Source organism: Salmo salar, chromosome ssa10, assembly GCF_905237065.1.
Source record: "Salmo salar chromosome ssa10, Ssal_v3.1, whole genome shotgun sequence".
In the NCBI taxonomy this organism is placed as follows: Eukaryota; Metazoa; Chordata; class Actinopteri; order Salmoniformes; family Salmonidae; genus Salmo; species Salmo salar.
The window spans coordinates 74140873-74158406 of NC_059451.1; the positions used below are offsets into that span (position 1 = coordinate 74140873).

Genomic DNA, 17534 nt, shown 5'->3' on the forward strand with positions numbered 1-17534 from the left:
GCTTTAAACAACCAGCAAGGACTGAATGTCTCTGTGTGTATGTATGAATGGGACAGAGATACCATGCTGCTTCCCAAATGGCACCCTATTCTCTTTTTGTAGTGCACTACTTTTGAACAGGGCCCAAAGGGAATAGGGTACCATTTGGGATGCTACTTAGTAGTGTTGGTGGTAGTTTGAAAGTGAGCGTTTATTTTAAAAAAAATTGTAATTCTAGCAATATAGCAAGAAGGTGCCATCTTTTGGAGGAGATTGATGCTGTAAATGAACCCTGTAAAATGTAAAGCAGTTTCAGACCTACTGAAATGCGCGATGCACATACAAGCCATGATCGTTCATTTACATACTGTATAGATATGAGCTCTCGCTAGGCAACATTTTGAATTTGAATGCAGTGTGTGTGATGACTTCATTTAACTGTCAGCAGTATGGAGGAGCTGTGTCGGGAACGTTGATATGCCACGTTTATTTAGTTGATTAGTTTTAATGCTTCCTCAAAGCAGTGCATTTGGATGTCATCTCCTCTGAGAAATGCCCCCCCCACACCTTCTCTCAACTGTTATTGCTGAGTATAATAGGGCTGGTAATTGCCAGGGACCTCAAAAGGATATTATCACGATACTTAGGTGCTGATACGTATTGCAATTCTTATGACCCAGCTAGCACATAATGTTCTGAGAACCATATGTTTCTTAGAGCTAGGTGAGAGAGTGCGTGATGGTCCTATGGTTATTTTACATACAACATTCCCACAACGTAGTCTCCAGACTGAAACCCTGCTCTCCAGTCAGCGGGAGGCCAAGCCGGTCTAGAACTGTTTTAGACCTTGTTTATACAGTGACTCAGACCTGTTTTGGAGGAAGCAGAGCATATGTACTAGTAAACACTTTTACCTCTTTCACTAAAAGGGCACTTTTCAATATCACTGCTCCCGGAGCCCTTGTTTATTATAATCGATGACATCAAATAAAAACATTTTATCCATCCGTATGTACGGCCACATCACCGATCGCCATGGCAACAAGTGTCCCAGAGCAGCCTTTGGCGAGAAGGAAAACAAAAAGCCACGGCTGGCCCCATGGCGTCGCCGATGGCAACTGAGACGTAGGACGCACTCCAGCTGTCGTATATAGGGTGATTGGCGAAAAGGCTTTGCGTTTTTTTTAGATGGTGGCTGTGGCATATTTTCCCTGATGTCTCCCTAACGGTCCCCAATCAAGACAGAGCTGCGTCTCAAAGGGCACCCTATTTCCTATATAGTGCACTTATTTTGACCTGAGCCTTGTGGGCTTCGGTGGAAAGTACTGCACTATATAGGTAATAGGGTGCCATTTGGGCCACAGATTGAGAATCTCATCAGGGATGGAGAATCACAATCCACCAGCATCTCTCTGCACAGCTGCAATTAACTCAGAGCGCTGCCCCTTGTCTTTCTGAGAGGGAGAGGCATGGAGGGGGAGAGTGAGGGAGAGAGACGCTATGGTGATGGAGGAGAGGGAACGGGGAAAGGATAGGAGAGGGGTAAAGGAGAGGGAGGGAGAGAGACGCTATGGTGGTGGAGGAGAGGGAACGGGGAAAGGATAGGAGAGGGGTAAAGGAAGGGGAGGAAGAGAAGCATAGGATGGGAATGAAAGAGGGGAAGATGGAGGGAGAGCAAGTGATAGTCAAATAGATCAAGAGAGGGTTGAGGTGGGAGATGGGGAAGGGAAAAGCAAGGCATAAGCGGTAGTGAGAGAGACAGAGAATGGGGTCTTAGACAGGCGTACACAACAAGCAGTCAATCTGGAGAAAGAGACATTGAGAGAGGAAAAAGTATCGTCTCACTTTCGAATCAATATGTATCATGTCAAACCACGGACGAGACAGAGACCACTTGTTTTTGAGACAAACGATTTGATGAATCTCCTTCCTGGATAATCTTGTCATCTTGATGACCTGCAGGAGTAGCCATGCATCACTGCTGTGTTGTAGATAAGCCAGCTAAATTGTGAGCGGTCTAAACAAACAGTGTAAACACTATGGTCCAATTGTCACACTGAGATTTTCCCACTGAGCTGTGTGACCGGAGTCAGTTACCCAGTTCCACATTCTCATGTTATTGCGGTGTTTATTCGAATACGGTGTCCTCATCTTGATTCTGTTTTCACTACATATCAGTGTTTTTTTAACACTAGGATTGTCCGTCGACCACCCCTGCTGGGACAAATGCTGATCTGGGGTTAGTTTAGAATTTCCCCCACTATTGGTTAAGGTTAGGATTGGGGGGGAAAGGAAGCTGGTCTTACATCTGTACATAGGGGGAAACTTTGCCTCAGCGTGACAGATCAGATAAGAAATTACAAGGTAGATGGCACCAACGGCCCTCGTTCAGAAGTACTGCACTATATAGGGAACGGGGTACCATTTGGAACGCAGATACATTGTCTGTCTGAGTGCCATGTAAATCAATGTCTACTCTCAGGGTCACGTCCTTATAAGCCTGTTAAATAGAGGGTGTTTAACATTACGGAGGTGAGTTATACCAGTGGAGTGGGAGGGAGAGGGAAGTTTAGATGAAGTGATGCTGTTAATGTTGTTTATGTTTTGGATGTCCGTCAATATCATAGTTTCAAGCCCAAGGCAAATTTCCACATTGTGTGGACAGGTTTTCAATTTTTTTAATTTGATTTTTCTGCTCTACTCTAATGTTACTCTTCATCTGTTCTAAGTAATTCATCTGAAATAATGTTTACTGACAGACGGGACTACAGTTGTCTTTGCATAGTTAGTAAAAAATTTTTTAAATAAATCTTGCCATGTTCTTCCATCCCCTCGAATTTACAAGACCATCAATGCCATTCTCTTCATCCCTCTCATCGAAGCCAGCTCTCCCCATCTCCCTCATATGATTGGAAGCGCTTCACAGTCGTTTTCGTGCCGCGGCGCCTCTAAGAAAACTCCAATTTGGGTGATGGATTGTGTCAAATTGTCCTCCATAAATATTTATAAAGGAGCTAATTTCCGAGACAGCTAGCACTGATAAAATGGAGACACTTGGTCTGGGCTCACAGGAGAGACATACAGTTGAAGTCGGAAGTTTACATACACCTTAGCCAAATACATTTAAACTCAGTTTTTCACAATTCCTGACATTTAATCATAGTAAAAATTCCCTGTTTTAGGTCAGTTAGGATCACCACTTTATTTTAAGAATGTGAAATGTCAGAATAATAGTAGAGAGAATGATTTATTTCAGCTAATATTTCTTTCATCACATTCCCAGTGGGTCAGAAGTTTACATTACACTCAAATAGTATTTGGTAGCATTGCCTTGAAATTGTTTAACTTGGGTCAAACATTTCGGGTAGCCTTCCACAAGCTTCCCACAATAAGTTGGGTTAATTTTGGCCCATTCCTCCTGACAGAGCTGGTGTAACTGAGTCAGGCCTTCTTGCTCGCACACTCCTTTTCCGTTCTGCCCACAAAGTTTAATTCGGTCAGGGATTTGTGATGGCCACTCTAAATCCTTGACTTTGTTGTCCTTAAGCCATTTAGCCACAACTTTGGAAGTATGCTTGGGGTCATTGTCCATTTGGAAGACCCATTTGCGACCAAGCTTTAACTTCCTGACTGATGTCTTAAGATGATGCTTCAATATATCCACATAATTTTCCTGCCTCATGATGCCATCTATTTTGTGAAGTGCACCAGTCCCTCCTGCTGCAAAGCACCCCCACAACATGATGCTGCCACCCCCGTGCTTCACGGTTGGGATGGTGTTCTTCGGCTTGCAAGCCTCCTCCTTTTTCCTCCAAACATAAGGATGGTCATTATAGCCAAACAGTTCTATTTTTGTTTCATCAAACCAGAGGACATTTCTCCAAAAAGTACGATCTTTGTCCCCATGTGCAGTTGCAAACTGTAGTCTGGCTTTTTTTATGGCGGTTTTTGGAGCATTGGCTTCTTCCTTGCTGAGCGGCCTTTCAGGTTATGTCGATATAGGACTTGTTTTGCTGTGGATATAGATACTTTTATACCCGTTTCCTCCAGCATCTTCACAAGGTCCTTTGCTGTTGTTCTGTGATTGATTTGCACTTTTCGCACCAGAGCATGTCCATCTCTAGGAGACAGAACGCGTCTCCTTCCTGAGCTGTATGACTGCTGTTTGGTCCCATGGTGTTTATACTGGCGTAGTATTGTTTGTGCAGATGAATGTGGTACCTTCAGGCGTTTGGAAATTGCTCCCAAGGATGAACCAGACTTGTGGAGGTCTAGCATTTTTTTCTGAGTCTTTCTGAGGCTGATTTCTTTTGATTTTCCCATGATGTCAAGCAAAGAGGCACTGAGTTTGAAGGTATGCCTTGAAATACATCCACAGGTACACCTCCAATTGACTCAAATTATGTCAATTAGCCTAACAGAAGCTTCTAAAGCCATGACATTTTCTGGAATTTTCCAAGCTGTTTAAAGGCACAGTCAACTTAGTGTATGTAAACTTCTGACCCACTGGAATTGTGATACAGTGAATTATAAGTGAAATAATCTCTCTGTGAACAATTGTTGGAAAAATTACTTGTGTTATGCACAAAGTAGATGTCCTAACCGACCTGCCAAAACTATAGTTTGTTAACAAGAAATGTGTGGAGTGATTGAAAAACGAGTTTTAATGACTCCAACCTAAGTGTATGTAAACTTCCGACTTCAACTGTATAATGGGCTTGATGTATAGAGACGTGCGTAGATCATTGATCTGATAGTTTGATTGACTGTGGCACGAGGGATGAATATGGTTGGACATTGCCTTACACCATTAATAAACCAGCCATGCGTTTGCGTCCGCGTGTTGATTTTGTCTATCCACACTAGATGCGGGCATGACACGCAGGTTAAAACAACAAAACCAACTGACTACGTTGGGGGGAAGTCGAAACATACATGAAACATTTAGCTAGCTTGCTGTTGCTAGCTAGTTTGGCCTAGGATATGAACATTGTTTTTTTTTTTTTAGCTGAAATGCAATGGTCCTTTTTTTTGTTGGTTCTTTGTACAATTTGTGTGTTTCTCTACTCCAACGATTATTCCAAGGATAAAAGGAGAAACCTAATTAGTTTTTAGTTAGTCATCATTGATGAGTCTCTCCTCTTTTGTCTTTCAAGCACCCATGTGGGTGTGTATGGTCCTGAAAACCTATGAGGAGATGAAGACATCAAGACTGTGCAAAGCTGTCATCAATGCAAAGGGTGGCTACTTTGAAGAATCTCAAATATTAGAGGATATATTGGCAAACCGTGCCAATATATCCTCCAAACACCGGCTTCGAGGGCATTAATGGGTTACCAACAAATATTGATTGACATTTCTTTTCATTAAAAACATTTATTTTGATGAATTTATTAATACAATTTCATCCTTCCACAAGATATAGTCCCGAAACAAATCTAGGGTTGCTACCCAAGCCGGCTGGTCAGTCGTTCTATTGGTTCGGTTGCCAGAGACGCGACCCAGTTGTTCAGTCTTTTTGTTCTGTATCTATGGACGCGACCCAGTCGTTCAGTCTTTTTGTTCTGTATCTATGGACGCGACCCAGTCGTTCAGTCTTTATGTTCTGTATCTATGGACGCGACCCAGTCGTTCAGTCTTTTTGTTCTGTATCTATGGACGCGACCCAGTCGTTCAGTCTTTTTGTTCTGTATCTATGGACGCGACCCAGTTGTTCAGTCTTTTTGTTCTGTATCTATGGACGCGACCCAGTTGTTCAGTCTTTTTGTTCTGTATCTATGGACGCGACCCAGTTGTTCAGTCTTTTTATTCTGTATCTATGGACGCGTTGGTTGTTCTATACCCAGTCGTTGGTTCTAAATGTTCCATTTCCATACTGGCTGCAAACGTTCTTATCCCTTGCTTGCTAGCTAGCCAACTACGGCTAACTTAGTCACGTCAAACAGTGCAGCCAGAATAACAACAGTAGCTGCATTTGTTTAAGCTGTTTTCTAGTGACATTTATTTGGATACATCCATAACAATGAGCTAATGAGGCACGACTTCGCCTAGCATAGATAATGTGCTCACTCGTCAGGACAATGTTGTTCAGAGGAGCTAGCCAACAACACAGCTACAGTAACACAATCACTTCAAACTGACGCTGGAAAACGGCAAACTAGCTGCACTTCGTTTCGTTTGACCTTGTCTCAATTGGCATTTCTTAGTATATATTCATAAGAATTATGCCAGCTGATTCATGATATGGACTGGCTGAGAAACGCTGCCTGCCTCTCTATCTCTGGTTCCGACTCCTGCCCCCTACACGTTCATTACTATGGGACAGTTGGAGATTGTTTCAATATTCAAATTCAATGTTGCAAATGTCGGAGAGTCAGACACTAAGGTTTATACAAATCTCTGCTGTTGAAAACAAAATATTAGTCTAAAAGAAATGTGAGATAATGTCTAGATGCTTTTTATAGTGGAGATCAAGTTTATAACTTCCCTGCCTGGGCTGATGAGACAGTGGATTGTGCAGTCAGATGGAACAGAGTAAATAGCCATTTTAACGTCATAGATCTAGCTGGTGGTAACTTGTGGAATAGCCACTGGCTGGAATGTGCTTTTAAACAATCAGGATTAGACCCACCCGTTGTATAATTACATCTATTCTTCAACTCCATTGATCCCATTCATCAGGAGGTTATTTTCAGTCAGGAATAAAATGGGCACACTCGTAGGTCAGACCAATCAGAAGGAAATGCGTTTCTCTGCTGCGAAGGACCCATTGAAGAAGGCGGTTAGTCGGAGTGCCAGTATGGTGTCACATCAGTCCAGTGTAGCAGTGAGGACTGAAGTTGAAAAAAACCAAAAACACATTTGGAACAACACAAATAAATAACCATAACATTTAAAACTATATAAATATAAAAAAGATATACAAAAATAAGACTCATAAATATCAAAAAGAAGGAAGACAAATGGAGACAAATTTGTGTTGATTTGGCACTCGAGCAACAATACATGACCCATCCCCCAACACTGTCAACCAAGAGTCAAGACTAAACCAATTCGCCTTGGTGGTGTGCTGACTGGTTTTATATTATTCTTAATGATTTCGCACAAACCAGAAAAAAATGCAACAATATGTCTGTGAAACTATATATTCACAGTATTATGAATGAATTTGAATTATGGTTTATTTGGTAGCATTTCGTAGTGTGACTGATTTTACTAATTGCATTAGTACTGTACAAAGTTAGAGGTGCGCTATTTGATAGATTCTCCGCTCCCCTACCTCGGGCTTCCAGTGGGGAGACCTGAGGTCAACCTACCCCCGCCTCCCTCCCACATCTCGAACTTCTGAGTGGGAGACCTTCCCAGGCAGTAGCCTGCCTAGTTCACAAACTAGAATCAGGACGCCCACTCCGACAAGGTTAATTGTCCCACACGGTGACATATCATCATTGACATGACGTGCAAATTAGCGATAGAAAACTGATCACGCAAATATCACCATTCCCAAAACATTTTGTGTGGGCGCCCCGTGCCGCCCCCGGCAAGATGCGCGCCGTACGCGGCTGTCCATGTCGTCTATACCTAAATCCTCCGCTGACCGTAAGGGCCCGGTGCATTCGTATTGTGCATTGGGAAAAGTATTCAGACCCCTTCCCTTTTTTCGCATTTTGTTTCGTTACAGCCTTATTCTAAAATGTATTAAATTATATATTTTTTCTCATCAATCTACACATAATACCCCATAATGACAAAGTAAAAACAGGTTCAATAACTACAGGCAGATGTATGGTGAGATGCCGGAGGAAGCTAAGAATAGGTAAGTAGCCTACAGAGTAATATGCCAAGAATACAATTGCTGAATTTATGTAGATTCTGTAAACAATTGTTTTGAGAACCTTCAAATGTAATAACAGGTCCATGTAGAATAAACAACCATTTACATAATATCATAGAAGCGGTGTTCTGCTAATATAACAATGTGCGTTGCCATTCCCACCCGATACAGATACTGTGCCTATCTGCATTTTGTCTAGTGGTAATGGGGCTATCTTGGCAATCAGTGGTCATACCTTCCTGTGTGGTGTCCCGTATACAGCAGGAGTTCCCTGATCCTGGTGCAGAATACACAGGGTTTCTCCCTCCCCATATTGACTGATACCTGATCCTGGTGCAGAATACACAGGGTTTCTACCTCCCCATATTGACTGATACCTGATCCTGGTGCAGAATACACAGGGTTTCTCCCTCCCCATATTGACTGATACCTGATCCTGGTGCAGAATACACAGGGTTTCTCCCTCCCCATATTGACTGATACCTGATCCTGGTGCAGCGTCTGCTAAATGACTTAAATGTAAATGTGCAGAATACACAGGGTTTCTACCTCCCCATATTGACTGATACCTGATTCTGGTGCAGAATGCACAGGGTTTCTCCCTCCCCAAATTGACTGATGCCAGTCAATTTAACAAAACCCCCAAAAATACAATGCAAGTAAAAGTTGTCTGGTATAATGTTAATGCCGAGTGCCAGGTCTCGCTCCATTTAGACTTCATCACATCATCTTGCAAGTCTTCAAGTGCTGGCTCCATAAATGTATCTGCGAACACATATACACAGTCACTGTTCTATTAACAATGGCAGTAGGGATAGGTGATATCTGACAAACAAACATACCCTATGTTGAAATTTAAACCTAATTCTGGTCTCCCCATCGACGACCGTTGGTGAGCAGGCAAGAGGTGAGGCTGGAGGTGAGGTCTTTGCCAGAGCCCCATTGATGGGCATGGCAGCGTAGATCAGCTCCTCTCGCCTCATTAAAGACACTGGTCGGTCCCACACAAAGAGCACTGATTTACGTTATCAATAATGGTTATGATTAGCATGGTGGAACCAACCTGATCACTGCATCACATTTTTCTATTTCACTTCAGATACAGTGCCGTCAAAGTATTCACACCCCTTGATTTTTTTCTACATTTTGTTGTGCTTCAGCCTGAATTTAAAAATGATTCAATTTAGATTTTGTGTCACTGGCCTCCACACAATACCTCATAATGTCAAAGTGGAATTATGTTTTTAGAAATGTTTAAGTTAATTAAAAATAAAAAGCTTGCATGGACTCACCCTGTGTGCAATAATGTTAAACATGATTTTTGAATGACAACTTCATCTCTGTACACCCCACTTTCAATTGTAAGATCCCTCAGGGAGAGCAGTGAATTTCAAACACAGATTCAACCACAATGACCAGGGAGGTATTTCACTGCCTCGCAAAGAAGTGAGGGAGGAAATGAACTTTTAGTCGGTATTGGTAGATGGGTAAAAAAGCAGTCATTGAATATCCCTTTGAGCATGGTGAAGTTATTAATTACATTTGGATGGCGTATCAATACACCCTGTCATGACAAAGATACAGGCATCCTTCCTAACTCAGTTGCTGTAGAGGAAGGAAACTGCTCAGGGATTTTACCATGAGTCCAGTGGTGACTTTTTAAAACAGTTTAGAGTTGAATTGCTGTGATACGAGAACTGAGGATGGGTCAACAACATTGTAGTTAATCCACAATACTAACCTAATTGACAAAAAGATTATTTCTATAAAATGTTGTGCACAAATTTGTTTACATCCCTATGCCAAGATAATCCATCTACCTGACAGGTGTGGCTTATGAATAATCTGATTAAACAGCATGATCATTTTACAGGTGCACCAATGAAATGCCACTCTAAAATGTGCAGGTTTGTCACACAACACAATTCCACAGATCTCAAGTTTTGAGCGAGCATGCAATTGGCATGCTGACTGCAGGAATGTCCACCAGAGCTCTTGACAGAATGTTCATTTCTCTATCATAAACTGCCTCCAATGTCGTTTTAGAGAATTCGAGTGTCCCGTGGTGGTGGGGTTATGGTATGGGAAGGCATAAGTTACGGACAACAAACACAATTGCATTTTATCTATTTGAATGCACAAGAGATACCGTGACGAGATCCTGAGGCCCATTGTTGTGCCATTCAGCCGCGGCCATCACCTCATGTTTCAGCATGATAATGCACCGCCCATTGTCGCAGGGCTCTGTACAAAATTCCTGGAAGCTGAAAATGACGCAGTTCTTCCATGGCCTGCATACTCACCAGACATGTCATCCATTGAGCACGTTTGGGATGCTCTGGATCGACGTGTACGACAGCATGTTCCAGTTCCCGCCAATATCCATCAACTTCACACAGCCATTGAAGAGGAGTGGGACAACATTCTAAATGCCACATTGGACAGCCTGATCAACTCTATGCATGTGTCACGCTGCATTGAGGTAAATGGTGATCCACGCTCCTACCATTTTTAAGGCATCTTTTACCAACAGATGCATATCTGTATTCCCAGTCATGTGAAATCCATAGATTAGGGCCGATTTGAATTTATTTAAATTGACTGTTTTCCTTATATGAACTGTAACTCAGTAACATCTTTGAAATTGTTGTGTTTTATTTTTGTTCAGTGTAAATACAAAGTGTTTTGTTTGGACCAAACACAATACATCACTGAGTACCACTTCATATTTTCAACCATGGTGGTGGCTGAATCATGTTAAGGATCTGCTTGTCATCGGCAAGGACTAGGGATGAATTTTTATAAAAGAAACGGAATAGAGCTAAGTAGAGGCAAAATCCTAGAGGAAAACCTGGTTCAGTCAGCTTTCCAACAGACACAGGTGACAAATTCCACCTTTCAGCAGGACAATAACCTAAAACTCAAAGCCAAATATACACTGGAGTTGTTTACCAAAACGTCATTGAATGTTCCTGAGTGGCCTAGTTACAGTTTTGACTTAAATTGGCTTGAAAATGTATGGCAAGACTTGAAAAGGGCTGTCTAGCAATGATCAACAACCAGCTTGAAGAATTTAAAAAAGAATAATGTGCAAATGTTGTATAATCCAGGTGTACAAAGCTCTTCGAGACTTGCCCAGAAAGACTCACAGCTGTAATTGCTGCCAAAGTGGATTAATAACATGTATTGACTCAGGGGTTTGAATACTTCTATAAATTTGATTTCAATATGTGGAATGAGTCCAGGAGTATGAATCAAGGTTTGAAACCGGTTCAGGGAACAGAACCGAAACCCAGAAAAGGACAAAATAATTTGATACACAGAACCAGAAACTAAAGTGATCTATACTGTTCCGGAACGTTACTGATATTTTAAAAGCATGGGAACTTGTTCATATCCGCACTGAATGGTGAAGTCATTTCATTTCAAGTTAAATGTTGAAAAGTCAATTTCAGAGGTTTAAAAAGGAACGTCATAAACCGGTCCTTTTTTGTTTTGGTTCGAACTCGAAGCCCCTATTCCGCATATTAGCTAGGGTCCTTCGACAGGGCATGCAAACCATAGAACTTTGGCTGTGGAGGCATGGTCAATCCCATATAGGGCCCTTGATCCTTTGAACGGGTTGGGGCAATGAAACAGCGGAGCCCCATTCAGTGAAGGGAAGCGAGGTGGGCAGAGGGGCGATTTGCTCATGGAGCTTGGCAAAATGGGGTATGATTTGTTGACATGCTTGTAATCCAAACCCAACTCTGGTTTACTCCATTTTAGACGACAATTACTTTATGACCAAAATAATCCTATTTACACTTTGTAGTCAATTTTGACTCATATCTATGCCTCATAGGCTGTTTTTAAAGGGATTAGTTGCTTTTTAGGGGCACCAATAAGAAGAAGAGATTAGACCGGTGGAAATCTGTCCTTTTGGTCTGAGTCCAAATTTGAGATTTTTGGTTCCAACTGCCGTGTCTTTGTGTGACGCAGAGTCGGTGAATGGATGATCTCGGCATGTGTAATTCCTACCGTGAAGCATGGAGGAGGAGGTGTAATGGGATGCTGTATCGCTGCAGAATGCTGTGGTAGCCATGCTGGTTAAGTGTGCCTTGAATTCTAAATAAATCAGACGGTGTCACCAGCAAAGCACCCCCACATCATCTGGTTTGCATTTAGTGGGCCTATCATATGTTTTTCAACAGCACAAGGACCCAACACACCTCCAGGCTGTGTAAGGGATATTTGACCAAGGAGAGTGATGGAGTGCTGCATCAGATGACCTGGCCTCCACAATCACCCGTCCTCAACCCAGTTGAGATGGTGTGGCATGAGTTGGACTGCAGAGTGAAGGAAAAGCAGTCAACAAGTTCTCAGCATATGTGGGAACTCCTTCAAGACTGTTGGGAAAGCATTCTAGGTGATACTGGTTGAGAGAATGCCAAGAGTGTGCAAAGCTGTCAAGGCAAAGGGTGGCTACTTTGAAGAATCTCACTTTTTTGGTTACTACATAATTCCATATGTTATTTCATAGTTTTGTTGTCTTCACTATTATTCTACAATGTAGACAATAGTAAAAATAAAGGTGTAGTAGGTGTGTCAACTTTTGACTGGTACTGTATGAAAGGTTATGTGAAAATCTATGTAAAACTTAATGTGAAATATCATCATGTGAAGTGTTCCAAAAACACATGGTTTCACATGTAGAAAACATGTGGAAATGTCACACGTGAAATCGTGATTTTTCCATAAGGGTCTTTCCCATTTTCCATTCAGTCCATCAATTTGATGGATTTATTTATTTATTCTTTATCTCCCTCCTCCCTCTACCTCCGTCTTTCCCCCACACTCTATCACTTTCTCTCAAACCCACCATCTGTCCCCTGTCACTTCCCTGGACCATGAAACTCTGAAAAGACAGAGAAAAATGTTATCAAGCTATGCAGAAGGAAGATGAACAGAACCCTAGTCCTTTATGCAAACCTTTCTCTTTCTTTTTTTCCTTTTTTTTTACTCCTGAGATAGCTTTCCCTAATCCTCCCTCCCTCAGTAGTCTTACAGTTGGGGGAAAATATCTCATTTGCAGTGAATGCATAACCTGCCGTGTGTAGACTAGACTTGGTTTTGGAGTCGGCGTAGGCTCTTCTCTAACGAGTCTTAATACTGCTCAGTGCCCACCTCACACAACGCTGTCTCTCTGCCATCAGTGTTTATGCTAATGTGAATATTTGTATTATCTCCAAGTGGGTTTAATGGAAGCGAATCAGGCACAGAAGCAGACTTCCAAAATGGCCGCGTTGATTGGTGTGTGGACAAGGGTCGAGCAACCAGCTCTCTAATTTCCATAGCTATCGGAGAAAAGAATTGTGCTCATCAGTGAACCAGTCCAACTCCAGAGGAAGTTTGAGTGATTGACGAAACACCTCTTAAAGTGAACTTGCTAGAGTGTTGAAGCTAACTTGGTTGATTGAGAAACTCTGCTTAAAGTAATAAAGCTTGCCAAACTCATTTTAAGTTAACTTTACCAAGTGTTTTAAGTTAATTTCATCCCATGAAAAACTTAATGAAAGCACATAAGCTTGACCTTGCTACAATTTGGCAAGGAGAAATTCTCTTGTTAAGTCAACAAGATGAGCAAACCATGACCGGGACATTTTTGTTTTTACTTAAGTAAACTTGACCTATCCTGATACTCACCTCCGTTACCTTGACCTTGTCTAACAACACTGGGTTTGAAAGTAAACTTGACGTGCGTTGAAATAACACTTCCTACAGAGGACACCCAGAGGGAAGTAGTGGTATAGTGTAAACTATAAATCACTCACACAAATGTTCACGCAATGTTAGCAGGCCTCTAATGTTAGCACTGGAGCTGTAAAACCAGCTGTTTCCTTCTACATCCCAGTCGCACACATACACAAGTCGGTTCTCCTCCAATGTATTGCAGTTTAACAATGCGAATATGCGGTAGTACATCTGATTTAATGCATTTGGAATGTGCGTGTGTTCTGAGACAGTGCCGACAGTTCAACGGAGGATCAGGTCCAACCTGTTCATTGGAGGAGACTGTTGTCGTCTATTTCAGGCTAGCTGCTGCCAAGCCTGGAGACTGAGCCAGAAAAGTCCAATAGAATCACTATATGTTAGGTCTTTGTACCGTCTAAATCCAGACCAAGTTTATAGTCTTCTCTACTCTAGCCAAGTTTCTTCCTGCTTCTTTCGTCTATGAGTCTGTTTGTAATCCACAATGTTTTGGAGATGTGAGACACTTATTTCATTTTTTTTACCCTTATTTTACCAGGTAAATTGACTGAACACATTCTCATTCAGAGCAATGACCTGGGGAATAGTTAAAGGGGAGAGGAGGGGGGATGAATGAGCCAATTGGAAGCTGGGGATGATTAGGTGGCCATGATGGTACGAGGGCCAGATTGGGAATTTAGCCAGGACACCGGGGTTAACACACCTCTACTCTTACGATAAGTGCCATGGGATTTTTAGTGACCACAGAGATTCAGGACACCCATTTAACGTCCCATCTGACTGACTGCACCCTACACAGGGCAATTTTCCTCAATCACTGCCCTGGGGCATTGGGATATTTTTTTTAGACCAGAGGAACGAGTGCCTCCTACTGGCCCTCCAACATCTGAGGCATATGTCACAAAGCCAGCTAGACATATTTGGGATTTTCTAAAGATGGCCATCTTCAGTTAGCTTCATAGTCCTATGAAGTTGGATACTGATTAATCACCTGCCGTTAGACCGCAGACATGCTTATTTGGTCTGAGTTTGTACATAACCAACAACATTTTGGGTTCACGAGACACCTGGACTTCAGATCTCTTGCTTGTTTTGGTGGCGTCAACACACCGTTGATAAACATATCACACCAGCTAGATAATGGGGGTTGGAATACACAAACCTCTCAATGCAAAATGGCCGCCTCAGTGTCGGCATGTTCCGCTGTCAACAGCATGTTGCACGAGGTTGTCGCATCATAGCCAGCAGGCACTCCATGCCAGGTGTGTCAGTGATGCCTATGCCCCGACTATGCCCGTTATCACTGGCATGGTGTCGATGCCAGGCTGTCACCAGAATTGAGTGCCCCTTTCCCCCTCTCTTGTGCTAGAATTGCCCTTGTTGTTCAGGGCCACGGTGAAACAGGAGAGGGGGGGCTGGCACTGGTTACAAGCTGGCCAAACAAAAGCTTTCCTGTGTGCCACAATGCCAAACACCACTTTAATCTGTCAGGCTGCTGGGTTAGGGTTAGGCTGTGACGTCAAGCCCTAGGCTGAAAGCGATCCCACAAGTCATACTTCCTTTATCGAAAGGACAACGGAGATGGTAGAGAAAATAGTAGAGACTAGTTAGTTTGGTACAGAGAAGAATGTGGAGGCTTGGTAACACGGAGAGATGAAGGCATACTGTGTGTGTGTGTGTGTGTGTACAGTACGTGCATGTGTCTGTGTCTGTGTTTGCGCGCACATTGCTATTGTGGATGAGAGCAGAGCAGAAGACGAATTCCCGTCGTAACAGATGGCCAAATAAAGTTTTTTGAAATTGTGGATTCATATGAAAGGAACAAACTGACCGTTAGCTTTTCCTGTTCTCTGCAACAAAGGCTTTTTGAAGTCACTGCCAAAACAACCTCATGATATTTATTTGAGGTGAACACCCAAGTACCTCTGAGGGGCCCAGCCCTAAAGGATTTGGAGTTTGCTGCAAAACAAATGCCCAAAAATAACACCTCAAATATATTTCAGAAGAGGCTTGTTACAGAGGATATGGTCAAATGGCCGTATAATGGTGCGTGTGTAGCAGTCTAATGGCCCATTCTCATCCTGCGTGGTTAATAACCCTCATTAAAGTGATTTGCGCCGCCAGACACAGAATTCTACACACAGCCGGCCCACACTGATAAATGGGCCTACTTTCTCCATGTGCCAATACCCATAGCTTTCTCTGACGTTCCCATTCTGGTAGGCATCTGTAGACTTTAGTTTATCCCATAGATCTGATTTGTTTTATGACATTTCTGCGTGCGTGTGCACATGTGCCTGCGCTGTATAGGGGCACGTGAGACCGTGGTAGTTTGGAGCAAGGCTACGTTGTGTCACTGCCTCTCACTGTAGTGTGAATGAAATCCCAGGCAGCAGTTCAGTCGTACTGCGAAGTCAAAGAGGGAGAGAGAGGGAATGAGAGAGCGAGGTGTGGGTCAGATAGTATTCCCTCCTCCCTATGACAGGACCTAGCTACTGGGATGGTACTTTACCCCCCCCCCCCCTTCCCGCTAAACACAGGAATAGCTCATACACACCCACAGACCAGCAGAGTGAAAGCCAGAACCGTAGCCATGTGGAAGCAGGTAAAAGAGTCCAGTTTGATTTAACCCTTAACTTTCATTTAACCATTTTTAAAAAGCTCTGCGTTTTGTAAGTGCTCACCATTCCAGCAATCTAGGGTGAGTGAGTGAGTGAGTGAGTTGGAACTGCGCTATTGGGATACTGAGGCGACATTGACCGAGGGGGCAATGCCCGAGCTATAGGAGCTAACTGCCTAGTTGCTCCGGCTCTAGGGAAACAAATGGAAGCAGCTCTGAAACGGCACTAGAACTGTAGTTACTGTCATAGTTCAGCTGAGTTGCGGTTTTTATTTGGAAGATGTAGCAGCAAGTGGCTTTGGTGAGCTTGGGCTTTGCTTGGATATTATATACAGTATTGTAGGCTATCTTCAGAGGGTTGTGCGGTGCAGCTACACAAGCTAATTATTGATCTATTGTGATAGTACAGTCAGGTGTGGACGTGCTAGCTTTAGCTGGGATTTGATTGAGATTTTAAAGAGATAAAGAGGTAGAGTTCTCATTTAGGTGACAGAAATGTAATTGAGGAAGAGGGAATGGCTTTAGTGAGCTTAACTGTGAAATAAAGTTGACACTTGCTTTACTAGGATGCGCAGTAACCTTATAACTTTTCTTGGAGGTGTGTAGGTTTTTATAGTTTTGGTAAATGTTGTACATAGGGCTGTGAAGATAATGGAATTGTGGATTCATTGTAATACAAATGGTAATAATGGCGCCGGAGGGGGTGGCTGCCGTTTTACGGGCTACTAACTAACTGTGCTAATTTGTGTGTTTTTTTGCAATTGTTTGCAACTTATTTTCTACTTGAGGTCGACCGATTATGATTTTTCAACGCCGATGCCGATTATTGGGTGACCAAAAAAGCCGATACCGATTAATCGGCCAATTTTTTTTATTTTGTTTTATTATTACTTTTTTTAAATTATTATTTTTATTTTTCTAATAATGACAATTACAACAATACTGAATGAACACTTATTTTAACTTAATATAATACATCAATAAAATCTATTTAGCCTGAAATAATGAAACATGTTCAAGTTGGTTTAAATGATGCAAAAACAAAGTGTTGGAGAAGAAAGTAAAAGTGCAATATGTGCCGTGTAAGAAAGCTAACGTTTAAGTTCCTTGCTCAGAACATGAGAACATATGAAAGCTGGTGGTTCCTTTTAACATGAGTCTTCAATATTCCCAGGTAAGAAGTGTTAGGTTGTAGTTATTATAGGAATTAAAGGACTATTTCTCTCTATACGATTTGTATTTCATATACCTTTGACTATTGGATGTTCTTATAGGCACTTTAGTATTGCCAGTGTAGCAGTATAGCCTCCGTCCCCCTCCTCGCTCCTACCTGGGCTCAAACCAGGAACA

The 17534-nt window shown here is 42.4% G+C and overlaps 1 protein-coding gene across 15 annotated transcripts in view; it reads left to right on the top strand.

Moving 5' to 3' along the window:
* The window catches only part of LOC106561057 (pleckstrin homology domain-containing family A member 7), a 172360-nt gene that overhangs the window by 66791 nt on the left and 88035 nt on the right, over positions 1 to 17534 (top strand). The window contains exon 1 of one of the 15 annotated variants that reach the window (XM_014124658.2): positions 16034 to 16169. The exons of the other annotated variants lie outside the window; for them this stretch is intronic. The gene's annotated coding sequence lies outside the window, so the exon portion shown is untranslated. Of the gene's footprint in view, positions 1 to 16033; positions 16170 to 17534 lie in introns of those variants that run through there. 15 annotated transcript variants of the gene reach the window in all.